The sequence below is a fragment of the Galleria mellonella genome, unplaced genomic scaffold (genome assembly GCF_026898425.1).
Source record: "Galleria mellonella isolate WM207_F2 unplaced genomic scaffold, CSIRO_AGI_GalMel_v1 utg270, whole genome shotgun sequence".
Taxonomy (NCBI): Eukaryota; Metazoa; Arthropoda; class Insecta; order Lepidoptera; family Pyralidae; genus Galleria; species Galleria mellonella.
The window spans coordinates 2,840,936-2,855,602 of record NW_026442062.1 but is presented as its reverse complement, the minus strand read 5'-3'; the positions used below and the strand labels follow the sequence as shown (position 1 = coordinate 2,855,602).

The following is a 14,667-nucleotide window of genomic DNA, read 5'->3' as shown; positions in this document are numbered from 1 at the left end:
AAACAATTGAATTTTTGGGCCTTTTTCACATTGAGTTATTAAAAACATTCCAGAAACAATGTTTTCTCAAGATTATACATGTACACCATACATAATTACATTATTATCTCAAATTATTGTCTATTATTTCTAGAAAGATAGGTCAATAACATACTTGAAGGTTATAACGGATAACTATAAAAAACAATGTTATGTATACATTTTAGATACTTTAATAATGCTATTTTGCTTTAATAATCTTTATTAAGTTTAAAGAGTCTACTGACTATCCCATTTGGAATTAGTTTTATACATTTATTTTATTATTTTGAATGACTTACCTACAAAACTTTATAATAACAAAATCAAAGGCATATGTGTAATACAAAAAGTGGGATTTTACCGCTCCGGTCTGAAATTGCGGCTATAATCGACAGTGATAAGAGCGCATTGTTTTATAATACGTCTCGATTTTCGAACGCTCTCGAACGCGATCAATAGATTTTAGATCAATTGAGTTTTGATTTATTGATTGCAATCTCACAACTGTTTCCAGTTAATTGGATGGTAACACGAAAATAGAATTTCTAGTTTCTAGTGTGTAGATGTGATTGTATAGTGATTATAAAAGGACATAAAATACCTAATTCAACATTAGACTAAGTATTTTGAAATAATTTAGAATCAACCTTAAATAATCAATACATTATTATTCGTAGGTAGAACCGAACTACCGTTCGGTTATATTATCGGTTATATCTTATTTTGTTTAAAACCTATATTTTTTTTTTTATACAACTTAAAATGGCAAACAAGCTGACGGCCCACCTGATGGAAAGTGATCACCGTCGCCTATAGACATAGAGTATACTGTTTCGCCCATGATGTTACCTATATTTCATACCATTAATAAATACAATAAATCAATTAACTATATTTGAAAATAAAAAATAATGCCTAAGTAATAATACGTATTACCTATTATGTCAAATGTATATACTGAAATGTAAACAGTAAATTCACAATTGTTCAAACATAAATGACATTTAGTTCATTGTAAGCAAAAACGGATCGCATCGCATTCCAGATTAAGCTTACTATTTATTGCGTTTTGTCTTTATAAAGTCAGTACATCAACCTTCGGTGGAAAAAAAGACATTTGACTCCCCTACATCATTAGTCCATTATTAAAACGCATTAATAGCAAAACGAACGGATCCGTGGGAACGGCGCATGCGCGAAACTCATAGTTAAATAATACTGCTAACATCAGGAGCCCGCGAATTCAATGTAAAGATCAAGACCCCCTATTACTGCGTTGGAAAATGACAAGCGACTATGCGCCATTTAGAAAAGAACCAATATAAAGAGAAACGCGATACAAAGGATAATAGACTTAATAATTATTACGTTAAGAGTGAAAAGAGAGATCAAGATAGGATGTTTTATTTTAGAACGGTTGGAAATGTCAAACCTTAACCTCAAAACCGTGAAGTCTTGACTCTTGACGCCATATTAGTTGGGTACCTATATTCGGATAAGTTCGTAATAGTTCGTCGTACACTCGGTGACAAATTTAACTTGGTCTCCCCTTCTAACCGTATTAGATCATTGTGAGATACATTAGAAGTATATTTTATGAGTCATATTAGATTAGATAGTTTTGTCAGAAGTATGCAGTCCTGTGGAAAAGGATGCCTTAGAATTTGAAAGCCTACTCTGAATGCTAAGAGCGTTCATAACTTTAGCTTCGTCAAGCTAGTGTTGCAACGTCGCAATTATCTGTCAGTTTGTTGATTGTAAGTAATGGAATCTAGCTTACACATTGCTAGCAATACACCTTATCAGATCGACCTCCTCGCGGTCCCCCCTGGAAACCGTCATGTTTGACTCCAGGTGAATTCATAACGATGAATTAACTGACTTGTCTTTTCATCCTCGTTAATCATCCCTCACTAGTTCCTTGCCAGCATATACCGGTAGAGCAGGCGGATTTGCCTTTCCATTATCACCCATTAAAAAAAATCTCTCATCCTTCTTTCTAACTTTTATCATGTATACATACCTACTGACCCCAAAGATAAACAGATAGCGTAAACTGTAATGATATACTGTGAAGACAAACTCTAATTTCACTAGCAGTAGTGAGGGATTTATATATGGTACTAGCTTTTACCGCGACTTCGTCTGCATGACCGAGATATGTTTACTGACTGTGATAAAAAGTAGCCTGTATTCTTCTCCATCCCATTTAGTACGTGTATACCAGTATGTCTTTAATTCACTTTATTTTTCAATAGTCATTTCACTTCACTTCTCATTGCCAAAACTTGCAGAATATGAAAATTGAAATATTTAAATTAAGTGAAAGTGATATTTAAGCGAGTTTACCGCAGACTATGTTACCATTTCATTAACACATATATGTCATAGTATTATAGATTCCAAAAAAAATAAGAATCAATTTAAATGTGGTTATTTTATTTGCATATTGTATTTGAAAGCATATTTGATCAGATAGATTAGCTATGTTTTATAAATATCGGTCATTATGCCTTAGGTTACATATTTAAATTTTTAATTAGAATAAATATTCGTTTGTATTTGGACAAATACCGTATTATTTTAAAATTTGAAACGTAAACCCTCGAATAGATCTATCTATTGAAAATTTCACATTTTAGTATCCGTATAGTACAAATGACGAGCTTAGAAAGGAGAACATGCTGTGATCGCGTTTAAAATAGCGTTTTATATTTATAGAAATAAAGTTCGTTTTTATATTTCACTTCTTTTATTATATGAGAGCCGACAAAAAAGTGAAATCTAATAATAATCTCAAATTCCATTTATATACCTATATGTCAACCGAGATTTAAAAGAGTAACTATTGAGTTTCTTGCTGGTTCTTCTCAGCAGATAATAAAATTTCGACCTTTGCAATAGATTCATAAAAATGACGATTTAAAAGAGCTTGTAAACAAGTCTATTTGAATAAAGATGATTTAAATTTGAATTTAAATGCGATAAAAATCTGCTCTCTTCGCCGTATACGCTGGCAGGGTACCAGTGAAAGGTGACAGGTGAGGATGAAGGCAGGTCAGTTGGCCCATAGTGATCAATTGAACAAGAATTAACCACTATGGTTTCCGGGGCGAACCGCGTGGAGGTCGACATGCTAGGATATATTTCTAACAATGAGGTTGTTAAATCTTATTATTAACAAACCCTATATAACAATTACAGACGAAGGGACCCTGTTTGTAATTGTTATAACCGTTAAGGAGTTATCGAAATATAACCATTACTGTGACGGAACTTGTAAATTTCTATTTAGACTATAGGTTTTGGTTAACCAATAAGTAGACATTTAGGCATCATTATAGTTTATTTACTGAGTGCTGAGTAATAAAATACCTAGCCTACAATACAAACGGAAGTCAAACAAGCGATGTTCGTGGCCATAGATAGTTACAATTAAAAAATGTCTCTATTCTACCACAGAACATAGTTTTGCGCCATATCACTTTCGTGGCGGAATATAACCACAGATAAAAGGCTTGGCTGACCAGCAATAATGGTACCGAATGAGGTTTGGCAAACACAAAACAGAAAATAATACACAATTTTACTATCACGAAAAATAAAATAAATTAAAAATACATAAAATATATATAAAAAAAAACAAACGTATACTTTTATTAATATCGAAAAATAAATAATAAATAAGCTACCACCTAACATTTACCACAAGTACAGAAAGCTTTGATTCTATTTTAATACATGCCGAATTACCAGGAAGTTTCTGTAAACTGAATTAAGAATTCCTAGTGTATCTACAATAAGATACGCAACTCATCATTGCACATAGATTACACATAAAGATTTTTTGTAATGGATGACATTAGAATAGTAACCCCGCCTGCGCTAACGATATACGCCTGGGGGGAGGGGGAATGTTAGTAATTTGGATTGCCATTGCTAACAATATACCCAATCAGGTTGACCTCCACGTGGTTTCCCCTGGAAACCATCATGCTGAATTCCAGGTGTATTTATCACGATGGGCTAACTGACCTGTATTTTCATACTCACCTATCATCCTTCATCGGTGCCTCGCCAGCGTATACGTTTCGTATTTACAATTTTTTATATTTATTTTTTCAACATTATTAATAAATTTGAATATATTTTAATACATGATAATGGAATGGTAGCCCCGCCTGCGTTAACGGTTTACACTGGTGGAGCACCAGTAAGAAATGATAAGTGACAATGAAAAGGCAGGTCAATTAGCCTATCGTAATGAATACATCTGGAATTCAGCACAATGGTTTCCAGGAGGGACCACATGGAGGTCGACCTTATAGGATATGTTGCTGGCAATGGAACTGGTAGTCCGCATTACTAGCAATCCCATCCCTCCTTAAATTAAATATTAATAAATGATATTAATATTCAACTTTCTTAATAAAGCAACAAGGTGGTAATTGAAAATAGACATGTAATACACTTAAGACGTTATTGAATAACAAATTACTTGACTAGCCTAATGACGAGGTTAGTATATAAAACTGGTTCTAAACATTCGCTCAACCGCCGTTAACGCATAAACAAAAAAAAAATGGAGGCGACCATCTTGGAACACGTATGATGATCGACTTTCTTGCTTTTTCATTAATATTTGCTCGAAAGCTTAAATAAGTATTTATTATTTTCTACATTTTTAAAGAGCACAAAATGACAATGTAATTTATGCTTTAAAAAAGGATTTTTTGGTTATAAAAAATTATACATAATATGAAGAATTTGGAAAGCTATTTACATGGATACAATGGAAATATCAATAAAAAAAAAACACCGCACGCGGAGTGAGGAACGAATGTTATAATTCGTATAGAACAGTACTTGTACTGTACTATAGTTATTCGTATTTTTTAGTCAAATATTTAATTTATAATAGTTTTAATTGTAAAATTATGACACAATAGTTTCTCGGTATTTCCTGAAATAAAGTATTTTGGATTTCAGTACAAACAACACACTAATTAAGAATTTTTTAACATATTAACTTTAGTGGAATATTTTTTTTTCTGCGAGATGAAAAACAGGAAAAAGGAAAAAAAATATGATTTACCATTTAATAAGTTCGTGAATAAAATACAATGGGCAAACTATGACAAACGGCTATAAAATGGGGAAAAAGGAGTTATAATAACGGAAATTAGTGTCCCCATTGTTAGGTCTAATCTCACCGATCATTGGTTACCAATGTACCCAAGTCAATCTTCAACTATTATATAATTGTCACAATATTATACATGGCTCTGCCTGCTAACATTGATGCTTCTTTCCACTTTGGGCCTGTTGGAAGAAAACCTTTTTTTAGGGTTAAACTCGCCTATGTACATTACTTACTTAAAGATGTAAAATTTTATTTTACCAGAGGGAGACTGTACAAAAGTCGTTAGCTTGGACACCTCTGTCCCATTCGTATTTCTACCGTGAAGCAGTTGTGTTTGCATGGTTGTGTTTCAGTTTGAAAGGTGGGATATGGTAGTGAATTTGCAGGGTACAAAGGATTAACACCTTTGTCTTCAGGAATGGCAACGCATGGGGGGTATCATGAGCGAAACAGTATACTCTGTTATGTCCATGGCACTGCTCACATCTGACAGTTGCCACTTTTCAGCAGGTGGGCCGTCAGCTTGTTTGCCGTTCTAAGTAGCATAAAAAAATTATAGTTTATATGTTTGTAACGAATAAACTCAAAAACTACTCAACCGATTTTGAAAATTCTTTAGCTATATACATTAACTGCGAGTTATTTTACTCGCTGTATATTATTTTCAAAAATTGTATCTACTCATATGAAGCCGAACTGGGTCACTATTTAAAGATAAAATTAAACAATACTGAATAACCTGATCTAAATAACATAACTTAATAACTTATCATCATCGTCATCATAAACAGGCGTTAACTGTTCACTGCTGAACTTATGCCTTCCCCATAATGAGAGGTTTGCCAGTAGTTGCTCCCTTGACAAGCGGATTGGCAACCGCAGTTAAGTTTTAGTAATATTTTAAGAGAGACGCTGCTACCCATCCCTCGACATTTAAGTTCCTTTAGTTGCCTCTTACGATACCCACTGGAGAGGAAGAAATGGCTCATTCTATGTCAAGACCAATGGCAATTGGCTTAAAAAATAAGTTGGATTTAATATTTTTTTTTTTTGGTATTTACCTTCTATGAGAATGACAGATAATAACTTCTGTTATGGCAAAATCATAAAAAACAACCATTTCATAAAGTACATTGACCAACTTATTAACTTAATATACTTACCTATATGGGTACAATACAGACATTTAGCTTCCGTGACAAAGCCCAATATTAGCGTAAAAAAAATAAAATACCACACAATGGCTACCCCAAATCGTTCCCGCGATAATATTAGGGTGGGTCTAAATAAGCGAAGTTTAGATTGTAAAATATTCGTATTCACATTTACTATATGTTTGATATTTTCAAGTTAGGCCCCTTAGAGGGTAGACAAATATCCAATCTCATCGGGATAAACCCCGCAACTACCTTTATTGCCCTACTCCTCTTCTCCCTACCTGCAAAAACTTTCCCAAGTCTTTAATGGGGCGAAATTTCTAAGGCCGATCTTTTTACCACTATAACGTATAAATGAAGTCTAAGAACCGAAACATACATTACTGTGACGTCTTCGTATTGGTAATTTTGTTCCAAGCGACATCCTAAAAGTTTTTAATTAGCTTTTTTTTACGCCACGCGGTATTTTAGCCAATTTTAAATAGATATTCATTGTTCCTTTCACAATCAACGGGGTTTAGTTCTGTTAGTACTAATTTCAATTTTTTTCCTTTCATTGTTAATATTAATTGATATTAATTTTAACGAAATGAATGTGATAAAGGCACAATTCGTTTAATATTTTGTGTCATTTTATAGTCACCGGTTATTTTATATTTTCGTCATGTAGTAAATATACAACTCTCCCATAAAACAAATATAACAAAATGTTATTATGAGTAATATAATAAAATTGTAACTAGACGATATCTATGTCATAGGAAATATTTAATAAAAATTAATATGACAGGTCTTAAAAAGACAAATTGATGCCGAAACCTGATTTTTTCTATCTGTATATTTGTTCCGACATCACGCAAAAACTACTGCACTAAATTAAATGCGGGTTTCACAATTGTATATCTGGAAGTCTAACTTAAAGTCTAGTACTTATTTCATCTTCATGCGCCATCCAAAATATATTCCTTTTCATTAGTTAGTCTAAAATCCACACGTACAAAGTAGCGGGGAAAAAGCTGTATGTGAATAAAATACTTAAACCGTATACAGTACACTTTGAGCTAAATATTCGGCCATATATCCAAAAAACGTTATACCTCCTTTTTTCAGTAATCGGGTAAATGCCCCTAAAATATGACATGACGTCCGTGTCATGTCAACCCAACTTAAAATATCGACCAGTACAAAAATGTCCAAACGGGTTTTTAATATTTCAAACGGCGCAATTCGGCCACAGCAATCGATACTAACTAGCCACTGTCATGTACTGTGCATTGCAGCCTTGCATTGTGTGTTAAATGCAATGTTTTTTACGTTTTATTGTATGCTAAAATGCGGTTGGGCCGAATATGAAAATAGTTTTGGGGACAAAAATAGATGAAAGACATAGGTATATGTGTTCAACGACATTTGTTCATTATATAAAACCTTTATTTATCATACTTTGTATTGATGTAGAATTATTTTTATATACTCATCTATATATTGGATTAAAATATAGTCAACGTAATTTAAGCATGTCGGATGTTATGTTTTACAAATGTCGGTAAATAAATCCTTACTAATATTATAAATAAATTGCCGTGTGTGTCCCGGCATAGAATAGGACAACCCGCGGGAAAAGAATAGCACCTCTTCTTTTCCCGCGGGTGTCATAAGAGGCGACTAAGGGAGGGCGAGCGATGGGCTGCAGCAGCAAAACTCCCCTTAAAGGGAAGGCTTATGTCCAGCGGTGGACAATTAACGGCTAAAATAATAATAATAAAATATAATATTTCATCTTTATAATATTAGTATAAATATCTTGCATTGAATATCTAGGAGCACAACCCACAATATTCAGACCTAATCTAATAGAAATAAGTTCGTTTCCTAAATTGCCCCGACCGAGATTCGTACCCTCATCCACGTAAAGCAACGAATCCACCACTGCTCCACGGAACTCGTCAAATAAGATGGAGGTTTAAGAGGCTATATCCCATCAGGGATTACAATTGAAGCATTAATTTATTAAACTAGCTTTTGCATGCAACTCCGTACGCGTGGATTTTGGAATTAGGTAACTACTTCTAGATGACGTATCAAAATCATTAGGACCACACCTATGAAAACCGCATTTATTTCGTGCAATAGTTTTTGCGTGGTGCTGGAACTGACATACAGACAGACAGACAAAATTTCTAAAAATTATAGTGTTAGCTTCCATTATTCTTATTAAGACTCCTATATATAATATATCGTTTTTAGGAACCTTGTTCTATGGAAAGGATTTATTGACGATGAAACTCGATCTAATAATTGATACCTGCTTCCGATAAATGTTTCTTATTCACAAATAGTAAAGCGATTAAAGTTAAAAAAACATAACATCAAAGGTAGTCTGTAAGAGATTGCCCTAACGTTAAGACCGCCTATTGTTACCTTTATGTATAAAGATATAAAGGTACAAATCGAATTATATATTTTAATCTGTACTTTATACTACTATATTTCACTTAAATTTTCTAATAGCCATTGTGTCTTTTTACGTTTTTGGTGTGATAGTGAGTTAAATAAATAAATAAATATTGAATTACACGACCAAAATTTGGCAAGCTGGAATGTTTGTAACACTAATTGTTTTTAATAGGATTACGAGTAAATTACGTACCTACTAGAAAATCCGTATATAATTAATTGTTTTTCAACTATATTTACCTTATTTGTCAGCCGAATTTGTGATTTTTTTGTGGTTTTCGGTCATTATCTAATATTTTGACTGTTTTCCTTAATGTATGTATACTTATTCATAAACAAAGGACGGATGTTTAAATTTGATAAATGTATTAATTTTATTCTAAATATTAAGGACGTGTTCGTATAATAATAATATACATATACATATGTATACCGTTGTATATTACTTTATTCTCGCGCAATCGCTTTAAGACTTGCACAAATGATGAGCTTTTTCTGAGTGTACATGTATGGCATGTAATTTTAGATATTTTTAATTGACCTCAAAAATAACGAGGTTCTCAATTCGTATGCATTTTTTATATTTGTTACCTCATAACTCGGTCAGTCGATTTGGAAAATTCTTTTTACATCTCAAGAATTTATACTTATAGATAAGACCCATAGAAACGTTATCAAAACCGTGTTCAATAGTTTTGTTTTTAAATCAAAATAACAGGTTTTACCAAAATTGCAGTCTTACACTGTGTGTAAACTAATCTTATACTGTGACTGGAGTCGATCGGACTATAATGTAAAGTAGATTTGACATTTCGATTATTTATGTAGGACGAGAGACAATCTAACAGATTCTACCTATCTTTACCTACATCACTTTACCCACATTTAAGAATTATAATAAATAGTTTATCTAATTTCTTTTTTTGAAAATTTTCACAATATTGTACACCACTATATCCACTGACATAGATTCCTTTCCACTTTGGGTTTGCTGGAAGAGAATTCTTTTAGAGTTAAGCTCGCCTTTATACATTTGATTACCTCTGTCATATTTTTATAAATAATTGGTGTGTACAATAAAGTATTCATTACATTATATATTATTTATATTTATATAATATAATTAAATAAAAAAATAAAATATCAATACGTGTTACATATACCATAACGTGTGTATTATATCATTACTAGTCGAATAAAAAGCTATAATTTCATAATTGATTAAGCCCTTAACGCATTAAGAAGTAACAAACATACAAACTCACTTTCACCCGAGCTGTTTCAAGATTTCCCCCGCGTATCCGGGATATGTAGTGGATATTAATTTCAAAGACAACGATTAGAAGTTTTTAACAAATTTTTGAAATTATTTTCATTAAATAACAGATTGTTTACATCGATCTCATGACAATCCCATGCTCGGCCTTCTCCGCTATACTTTCTTTCATTAAAATCCTTCAATGGTGCACGATTATTGTTTATCATTTCAACTGATCGAAGAGGGGGGGGAGGCATTGTTAGTAATGCGGACTACAAGTCCTATTGCTAACAATATACCCTATCAGGTCATGGTCCCACTGGAAACCATCATGGTGAATTCCAGGTGTATTCATCACGATGGGCTAACTGGTCTGCCCTTACATTCTCACTTATCATACCTCACTGGTACTCCGCTAGCGTTATCCGTTAGGGCAAGCGGAGTTACCATTCCATTATCATTCGTTAAAAAATTGATTGAAGAACTAAATTGCCCCGTGTATGTGGAGCTTTACATAGTACACGATCAATTTCTTGCTTACCAAACTAACATCCAATAGCCAATTATCATCCAAATCGGTTTATGAATACGATTGTATGATTACGTCACGTGAATAGAATATTAGATTATTCAAGAGGTTAGTGCTCCTGTAAAGCAATAAAACGTTCACTAATCATACAATAACAGATGTCATGCGCGATCTATCGACGCACAGTAAAAATAATTACGATCAGCCACTACGTCTCTCTGGTCTTAAGAAGATAGATATTTGAAAATGTATTTAAATTTATTTCAAGATTATTACTTGTGATCGAAAATTATGAGTTTATTAGTACTGTTAATTTAATACAACATTAATTATATAAGTGATCCATTACTTTATGAGTAAAGAGGAGGGGATGAAAGAACCGATAATCGATGTGAAAGAAAGGTTCTTGAGTACCGACCTGGTATGCAAACGCAGAGTAAAACGACCCCTATTAGATGAACTGACGACCTCAGATGCATTACAAGGAGTCAGTGGATGTAGTGACTTGGGGCCGTTCCTTATGGCAGTTTATGGGGTATACCTACATTCAGCAGTGGACAGATAATGGCCGATATAATGATGATAATTAATAATGTTAATTAAAGATAATAAAAGGCAAGAGTAACAGTGCACAGGTTCCGACCCAGGGGAGATTTAGTACAAAGTTCTGTTTAAATCCTGTTTCTGCTATTTCATGTTGTGACGTTCTAAAGGGTCATATATAAAAGTGATATTAATCAGTGATCCCTCAGTAGTTACAATCATCTGTAGAATGTAAAGATTAGACCACTTACTTGTAATCCTATTAATATACATTTGTTAATTGGATGCCACTGCAATATTAAATTTGTTTTAATTAAATAAGTACTAGAGGTAACTAAATATTTTGATAAGTTCTTATATGAATAAGACATAATAAGAAATAATACTCTGACGTCTCTAAGCAAAGCCATCTGTTACTATATTGGTGATAATAATAAAGCAACCATACACGCTAAGATAAATCGCCATGCTTGACAGACAGGTTGACAACCGCAGTTAGGTTTTGGTGATGTGTTAAAGGGACGCTGCTGCTCATCCCTCGATCATTAAGTTCCCTTAGTTGCCTCTTACGAAACCCACGGGAAAGGAAGGGGTGGCCCATTCTATGCCGGGACCAAACGACCACTTACTTGTATTACTAATTTTGCAAATGAAACTGATTTTAATTTTAGTTTGCCTATTTTATACCTCTTAGTGCCTTAGTGGGTCAATCAATCCTTGTGAATTTTGCAAGTTTGCAAATAGTAAGAAAAATCGGTTCCTCTGTATCTCAATCGATAAATAAATAGATATATGATCAATAGATACCTGTATCTACATCTCGTGGACGAAGTAGCGGGCGCAGCTAGTAGGTACTTAAATTATTTATGTACACTTTATTGCACCATTTATAGAATAGTAAACACATTTAACTGTAATAAGAAATGATACAAAAGGCGGTCTTATCGCTAAGCAATCTCTTCCAGACAACCTTTGGGTAGAAAACATTGAGAAAACAAAGAAAAATAAAGGGTAGGTATAAATTAATGCGGTACGCTGACTACACATGCTACGATACATCGCTACTGTCGCACAGTCTAGTCGAACTACAATGATAAGTCGTAACGTATTAAAATTTATATACATTTTACATCTCTCCGTTACACACAATACAATTTGACGTTACATCAAACTGTTCGACAAAATCGTAACGTTCGTAAAACTTTTCGTAGCATGTGTAGCCCGCATTACGGTTTGACGTTGGAGTTCAAATTGTAAAGTTCGATAGTGACGACTAATCGTAGCGTGTGTGTAGTCAGTATTAACTTAAGATATATTAGCGAATTTTTTTTTTATATATATTTATTAGTTACATTTCGTCGAATAGTTTCGCATATTTCAATTCAATATTACTGGAGCTAGTATGGAAGAGGAAAATCTTACTTTCCCGTACGTATCGTAAGAACCGACTAAGGAAACTTAATGGTCGAGGAATGGGCAACAGCGTCCTTCTTAGAACATCACCAAAACCTAACTACAGTTACCAATCCGCCTACTAACCGTGTTAACTACTAGCAAAACCCCCCTTTTGCGGAAGACTTATGTTCATCGGTGGATAATAAACGGATGATATGATGATAATGATCACTAGAAGACGCACGTATCGCATCAGTAAAGAGCTTCCACTTTCACATGAATAAATTAACTTAGTGTTAACAATGTTTACCAATAAATGGTTGGTAATGTTGGTAGTAAAATAGCTACCATAAATATCGCAGACAAAATTAATCTAAATGATAATTACTAATTCAAATTAAAAGTTAACAAAGAAAATTTAAAATAATTTTATTAAATTTAATAATACGAATAGAGTAGGTACAAATTGCATTATCAATTATCGATGTAATAACATAAACTAGGCAAAGTAGGTATAGATACAACTAGTGATAGCCCGAAGGCCAATGGTCTCGGCCCAAGGGAAAACGACGCAAAACCGCTCATGTGAGTTTTAAGATACAAAAATACCCCAGCAAGTTCGTCAACCCAAAAAACTCGACAATCAAACAAATGTCAATACGAAAACAACTAGACACTCTCGACAATAAGGACGAATCTCCGGTGAGCAAACCCACCCTTTCTAGCGAAGTTAGCGAACGACACATAAGTGAATTTGCAATTCCGACGCAGCAATGCACTCGACTAGCGGCTGACTTCGCTCGACTCAATCAAGTTCATAGATTAAGATTGGCATTTCGTAGACTGACTATAATTATTTATTATGACTCGACAATACATTAAACTTACCTATGAATGTTGCAGTATTTGTCCATAAGCACTCAGTTCTATATAAGTGTGTCCTTCAACATAAAAAAAAAATAGTTCACGATCACTTTACAATAACCTAGTCTCTAACTTTGCACTTTAACATCACAATATTCCATTAGTTTGTACGGGGAAGGCACTATGTCTACATCACAAAATTGAGCAAAGTGAAAGATCAAAAAATAGTTTTCACTTTATGAGGTCATCGAACGCGGCGCGACTATTCCGTCGCGTTCGAATATGGAACGTTTCGAACACATCCACACGAAGTTCAAAATGTGATTTCGGTGGTTGTCGTTTCCTTTTCGGTGTCCATTCGGCGGGTTTTCGTTAATTTCCGCGTATAAACGCGAAGCGTGTGCGAACAGAGCTCGCGCGCAACTGAAGATTGTCGTAGGTTAAGTTTGGAAAAAACACCGCTAGCTCAATTTTCCGCTACGGACCCGCACAGTTTTACCGCGCCAAAAACAAGCCAAGTAGTCGGACATCACCACTTATAAACTCAAGATAAAAGTTTATGTCACTAATAAAATAGTTTACGTAGATCGCTACTATTGTTTTGAAAACACCATGAATTACAACCATGTGTAACACGCAACCGCGGGAATATAGGACACATAGTAGATGGCGCCACCCACACTGGAAAAAGTACCGGGATCCGGGATCGCACACAAAAATACACCGCTAACCAAACAAACTTGCAACGCGCGTAAACACAACGAATTTACTGAATGCCACTTTTCATTAAATTATTTCGCTATGCACCGGCCGACGTCACCGAAATAGCAGACGCGGGGATGCATAGTCGTCTCTTTCTCTCACACTGTGACGTAGTTAGCTTTTCTTACTTATCTAAATTGGAACATTTGGAATTTGAATTGGAACTGTCATGTTTTCTTTTTTCAAATCTGATTAGCTGTGGCTTTTAGGTTAGTTTTAGTTAACGCGCGGTGCATAGATCGTGCATACGTGCACGGAACTGCAGTTGCACTGAGGCTAGATGACATTCACAGAGGCTTAAACTCAAGTTCAGACGGATACGGCGTCAATAAACTGGCCGACGTAGTTCGTAAAGTGCTCCGATGTAATTTTATATCGGTTACCGACTCATTACAAATAAAGTCATCTTTGAAATTAATTTCATACTTTTAGATATTGTATCATAGACAAAAACTTCAGGTGTCGTATGTTTAATTATGTAGTTTACTCACATGTTTTTATACGAAACGTAGAGATATCAGGGAAACAATACATTTAA

At 34.0% G+C, this 14,667-nt stretch overlaps 1 protein-coding gene across 2 annotated transcripts in view; it reads right to left on the bottom strand.

Moving 5' to 3' along the window:
* Nucleotides 1-14,397, bottom strand: part of LOC113514343 (mushroom body large-type Kenyon cell-specific protein 1) — a 185,698-nt gene extending 171,301 nt beyond the window's left edge. For both annotated transcript variants that reach the window (XM_026898407.3, XM_026898409.3), the window contains exon 1: nt 13,392-14,397. The gene's annotated coding sequence lies outside the window, so the exon portion shown is untranslated. The remainder of the gene's footprint in view (nt 1-13,391) is intronic.
* Between the last annotated feature and the right edge of the window lie 270 nt (nt 14,398-14,667).